The following is a 6,407-nucleotide window of genomic DNA, read 5'->3' as shown; positions in this document are numbered from 1 at the left end:
TATGCTTTTTCACAATTCAAAGTCAAATGTTAGCAAATTTTTCTAATATGTTTGTCTTCAAGCCTTAAACATCTGTTAGCCCTGCCATAATATCATCAAAGAAGCCATGTGTAAATGAATAAGTACATTTTTCTAAGAAATCTTTTGTTCATGAAACAATATGCTGAGGTAGACTTGACACAAGGCCTACATTTCGTAATTTTTTTTAGGGAAAGTTTGTGCTGTATGGTGAATTAGTAACCAGGTAACTTCAGCCTGGTGGTTAACCCTCTCATGAGATTATTCAGCTTGCTCTACTTGACATACAGATACTAAATGGCCATACATTTTTCCCAGTAGTGCTATAAATACTATCTACCAATTGTCTACTGATCAGAACTAATCATGTGGTCTTACATAACCTTTAAGGGATTGAAGGACAAAAGACAGAGGAAATATTTCAAGAGTATGCTATTTTTACTACTAACAGACTTTAATGTCAGAGACTGGTTTACAATACAGAGAGCCCTTCCCAATCCTTGTCTTGGTCCAGGAAGTTTATATTTGTTCTGTTTGTTTGTTTGTTTGTTTGTTTGTTTGTTTTTAATATATTTGGTATAGGGTCTCACTATGCAGCTCAGACTCATAGTGATCTTCTATTTTAAGCCTCCCCAGCACTGGGATTATAGGCCTGCAACACCATTCTCAGTCTAGCTGGCTGGATCAGCACACCTGGGGATGGAGCCAGTTCAGCCTGTGGTGTCAGGGATCAAACCCTGGTCTCTGCACTTACCTAAGCAGGTGCTTAGTTTACTAGTTACCTTGCTGGAGTGGAAGCTTATATTTGTAGTCCCATGGAAAAGTTATTGGAATCCCATTGATCTAATTCTAATCTACCACTCACAGTGCAACCCATGGCATAAATAAAGACACAATAATCTATCAAATTCAATGGAGAATCAAAGGAATCATGAGCGCAACTAGGATGGTGATTAACTGGAATAAATGACTTGACACTGGATCAAACATGGATTTTATTAATTTATGAAAGAGTGGCTTGAAGGTGAGTAGCTGTGAGAATGGTGAGAAGTATATGAACTTGGCTAGGTAGGAGGCCTTGAAATCCCCCCTTTTTCTGTATATAGGAAGAGTAATCTGCATAATAGAATTGAAATAGTATTTAATGGTTTGTGGTTGGTGCCTCAGCTCTAATATGTAACCTTTTATGCCTTGGGAAGCTATAGCCTCTTATCATGAGACTCCATTCCAGAGGACAGCACTGAGCACAGCTCTCCATCCCACTTTAGTGGGTCACAGGTTTTATTTGGGAGCTGGGAGGGGGTGTTGGCAAACATTGCCCTGTCATCTTTGCTCCAAAGACTATATATTAGCACTTTGGCTGGAACAATTTGCATACCTTAAAGCCAAATGAAGGGATAAGAAAAAGTCCTAGCCAGCTCTCTACACATCAATACAAGCAAATAGGGTCAGCTTTAGCCAAATTGGAGACAACTGCTCCTCCTTCAAGGACAGTTGCCTGGGTGGTCCTCCATATTATAGTTATCAGTAAAAGATCAATTTGTAATGTAAATAACTAGTTGGCCAAATAACTACCAAAAAATTAGCAATATCAATCTCATTACGTAGGTCAGACTTTTAGTGATTCTCCTGTTTTCAGCCTCCCAAAGCGCTGGGGTTATAGGCACATGCTACCATGCCCAGTCTCAATCACTATCTCAGCGTGCCCTGGGGGCAGGGCGAGCACTGCACCCAGGGTATCAGAACCTGGCCACTGTGCTCTGCTTAAACAGGCACGTTAGTCCACTGAGCTATTGAAATCCACTATTTTTTTTTTTTGTTTTCTTAGTAACTCTTTTTTATTATTTTATTATTTTTTATTTTATTTTATTGAGAAACAAATATCAATTGGACAGTTTCAAAATTGATTAATAGGACAGTTTCAATAATTGATATACACTGTACATTGTTATCTTCTTAGTAGTTATCCATAATAGAAGATGCAGACAGAATATCCTGTTCAAACAAAATTAGTGCAAATCTTTCTTCTCGTTGAATTAAGTGAAAGCAGTTGTATATTTACCCTAACTATTCTGCATATACAGACACAAAATGGTCCTTCCTTTGTATCCCCTTTTTTTGTTTAGTCCTGTCAGAAATGAGTATTCCATTGGCATCTAAATACTATAAGTGTGTGAATTCAGCAAAACAATCCAACACAGTCCAGCTGTCCACAATACTAGTGGGTTATCCACAGAAGTTGTTGACTTGAGCCTTTCACAGCTCAGATTCAGACAGATAGTGAGGTTAAGCTTAACAGCCTAGGTTGTATAGTAATAACAATAAGCTTGTCTTCTGGAGGGTTAACAACCTAAGTTTGCAGACCAAAATTAGAGAAAAAGGAGAGCCGCAAGGAAAGTCAACATTTTGGCCCTAGCCTTCCAAGGTCAATTAAGACTCAGGACATATGAGAACTTGTACTGTAATGTCATGTAACTCGGTAGTGTCCCAAATTTTCTGATCAAGGAGATTATGGAGCCAAAGAGGAAAGTGATTGATGATGTAGAGTGTGCCTAAGGAGAGTCACATGGAGAGAAAACATTCTCTCAGGCTTTCACAGAGAGCACATTGGCCAAGCAATGGCCGTGTCTCCTCCACATGGCTGACACTGACAAAGGTTCTACAATCTGAGGTAGAGGATCTCAGGATAAATCCTGAGGGGATTTCACTGACCTTGTCAGACCCGAAAGCTACAACTCTTGTTGCATAGGCCCTGTTTCACCTTGTTCTTGAAATCCACTTTTTAAAAGAATAATGAATAAAGGTATTTTTTGGATTCTGGCTAGTGGGTGTCTCCTCCCTTTCTCACTCCTCCATGTGAGTTGAATCTCCTTGGAAGCATCTGAGCAGCTGGTATAGAGGACTGTCTCTTCAGTCAAGGTCAAGGAAAGAAGAATATCTGTGCTAGGACTTCCAAACAACTTCCCAAGTAAAGGTATTATTCAGAATGCATTACTGAAGGAAAGTTGCCTTTGAGTTGATATGATTTTGATAAAAGCTTCATATATAAAAAGAGAAAAAATATTCAATGAAGCTAAAATAATTATGATTTTAAAACCTTTGAACAAGGTAGTAGTCACCATAATCATCCTACCATAGTTGGATGTGGGAAAAATAGTGCTGAAGTGTACAGTAGGAAAGGAATCCTCAATCTGGGTTAATCTCAGCAGACCTAAATTCAAATGAGGCCATGGACAGAGAAAGTAGCTACATAGCCAAATCTTGTTTTAATAACCCTTTTAAAAAACTAAATATAAGCTAACATCTGAAGAAATATAGTTATATGCTATATTTCCTACTCATAATGTGTGCTACAAATCTCTCCATGTACATTAAATTAGCTTATGTACATATGATGTGGGATAAAAATTATGAATACTCTATTTTTTAAATATGTGTTACAGTAAAAGATATACAGCCATTATCTCCAACTATGTACTCCCTCTGGATTGGAATACAGTTATCCCATCAAACTTGTCACTTTCTGAAACCATTCTGAAAGTCCTTTTTCATGAGTACTATTGGATGCCCTGTTCTGACTCCTTCAGTGTCCTGAATCAATTCAAAATGTTGACCTTTCACTGGACTTTGGGGAAGAGCCAAAAGTCCCTCGGAGTAAGATCCAGTGAGTAATGTGGATGAGGACATAACATAATTTTTTATAAGCCTCATCATAGTTGCTTTCCAAGTCTGCTTTTCTGTTGATTGACAAGATATAACAATACTTATCAAAGTTTTGATCACATTTCATAAAGACACTTAGGAAAAAGGAATTGCAGAGCTGCTTCAGAAAGTGACAATAGCAATGAGATTAGTGTGTTTCAAGTGAGAGAGAATGGTGAGAGAAATAAATGGCAATGTATTTTTAACTGTAACACCTTTTAATTATTCACCATCCATTTTGATTACTCTTTCAATATGTGATGTCATTTACTGAAATACAATAATGCAGTTTCCGAATACTACCCATTATGATATATTATCACCAGAAGCTTGCTTTATATAAAATGTATCATTTAATCCATTTTCATTTTTCACTTCAACAGCAGAGATATAATTGTCTTCCTTTCAATATTTTCAAACACTTTCTTAAAAATCACTGGGTGAATGTATGGTGACTTCCAACCTTCAGTTCTCTGGTCTAAATATAATGAAACATGACACAGTCACTTATTCCCAAAGATCATTTTGTTTCCACTCTCAATTTCTTTACTCATCATCATGCTGTGCCCAGGTGCAACTCCCCATATTGATTCTTCTACATTTTTTATGATGACATATTTAATAAGGTGAGCCAAAAATGTATCACATGTTCTGTTCTTCGTGGAATAAAATGTCTAGTAGTTCTGTCATGTGACTAATATTGGTATGATACCAGCTTTATACTATGCATTAGGAGGGCATTTTACATATTGTCTATCCCAGAATTCTATAGTATTTTGTACTTCTGTTTCTCTCATCTTTAATTATTCACAAAAAGGTTTTCACTGCAGTTCTATTTTCCTTTCTGAATTTTAATTCATAAATATACCTTTCCAAAATTTTTTTAAAAAATATTTTATTTGGTAAAGGGTTTTGCTATGCAGCTTGAACTCATAGCTATCTTCCTGTCTCAGCCTCTCCAGCTCTGGGATTACCACCACACCCAGTTTTGTTGGCTAGTACAGCATGCCCCAGGTTCCGGGGCCAGCATGGTATGTAGTGCAAGTGATCAAAACTGGGTCTGTGTGCTTGCCACACAGGCACTTAGACCACTGAGCTATATTCTCAGCCCCTCAAGAATCTATCTTATGTAGCCACTGCAGTAGAAAAGCCTTAGGATCAGACAGGCCCAGTTCCACATCTGGACTCAATTGATTCTCAACTGTGTGTGAAATGAGGCCAAAGGGAAATTACTAATTTTTGCTTAGGGAAGCAAAATGAAAGGTGAATTAAATATGGCTCTAGTTCACAATCTAGGTAAGAAGCATTCCTCACATTTTTTAAAAACACAAAACATTGTTTTCTTTCCAGCATTTGTATTATTCAACACAAATGATAACTGTAAAATTAAAAAGCAGAATATGAGAACTACTCAAATAATTTACTAAACTTTCAAATTTTGCCTCTGGTTTAAAAAAGTGGTGAAGCATGAACTGAGAACTACTAAAACCAAGGGTAATTCAAAGTCAAATATACAGTAAGCTCATAACTTCTAAATTTCTAGAAAGTACTATCTGTTGTTGCATAACTCTTAATAATGCTAAAGGTGGTTATTTGTATATCACAAGTAAAGCAGGCCTTTTAGTGTTGGCTAATGCAGAGTGGAATAGCCATTAACCAATCATATTTTGTGATGGAGGAATTGCTTTTACACAACTTGTAAGATTTTTATTCATCCATTTTTCAAATTTACGTCTTTAAGGTTGTCATGATTTCTCTTAGCTATCATCACTTGAAAAGTTGCTTATGGCATAAGTTCATTAAGTATAGTGTGGCCAAATGAGCCATGTATAGTAGAGATAGCTGGAAACTCTGTCAAATGTGATTTATGTAAGAACCTAGCTCTGTGCAATGGCATGATACTCTGGGTCCTTGGCTATTACATGCTCAGCTTTTCTCCACAAGAACTACTTTACAATTTTTAAAGTGAAACTTCTAATCCTGAACCTGGATAAAGCAGGTTTTCAAGAAAGTGTAAAATATTCTCTTTAGATGTGAGCATGCTTAATGACATTATGTACCCCTGTCCTTTACTGGATGATTTCCTTAAGACCTCCAGTATCTGTCTTTCATGAATTCTGGATAGATCTCTCTATGGTGTCCTGAATATATAGTCTGTATTTTGTCCTTGCCCACAGTACACAAGTAAAGTCTCTGCCAGACTGTATGGTTTCAAGACCTAGTTAGCGAATAATACTTTCATTTTCATTTAAAAATCCTAGCAGCTTTCTTCAAAAGAATATCAGTAGTCCTGGAATTTGAACACAAGGGGATTTAAGAATAGATATCTGAAAAACAGAACCAATGTAGGGTTTTAGGAGCTATCACATATGTCCTTCTGTTCTCCTGTCTAAGTAATAATAAAAGTTTTGTTCTCATTAAAATGAAAAATAATAATAACAGCTACCTTAAGGAATATTTGAGGATTAAAAACAAGTTTTGGCCACTGGCCCAACCATTTAAGAACCTTAGGGAACTCTGGGTAGCCCATAGAACTCTGGCAAGCTCTGACCCTAGGACCGCAGCGGTGAGGTGTGGAGCTTCTGCTTGTGCTGCCATGGGCCTAAAGTTTTAAGAACTTAGGAGGACTGTAGGCAGCACACTGGACTCAGAAGATCTGGGAATATTCAGCCCACATAACAGGTATG

Source organism: Octodon degus, unplaced genomic scaffold (genome assembly GCF_000260255.1).
Source record: "Octodon degus isolate 3935 unplaced genomic scaffold, OctDeg1.0 scaffold00013, whole genome shotgun sequence".
NCBI classification, from domain to species: Eukaryota; Metazoa; Chordata; class Mammalia; order Rodentia; family Octodontidae; genus Octodon; species Octodon degus.
This window is presented reverse-complemented; position numbering follows the sequence as displayed.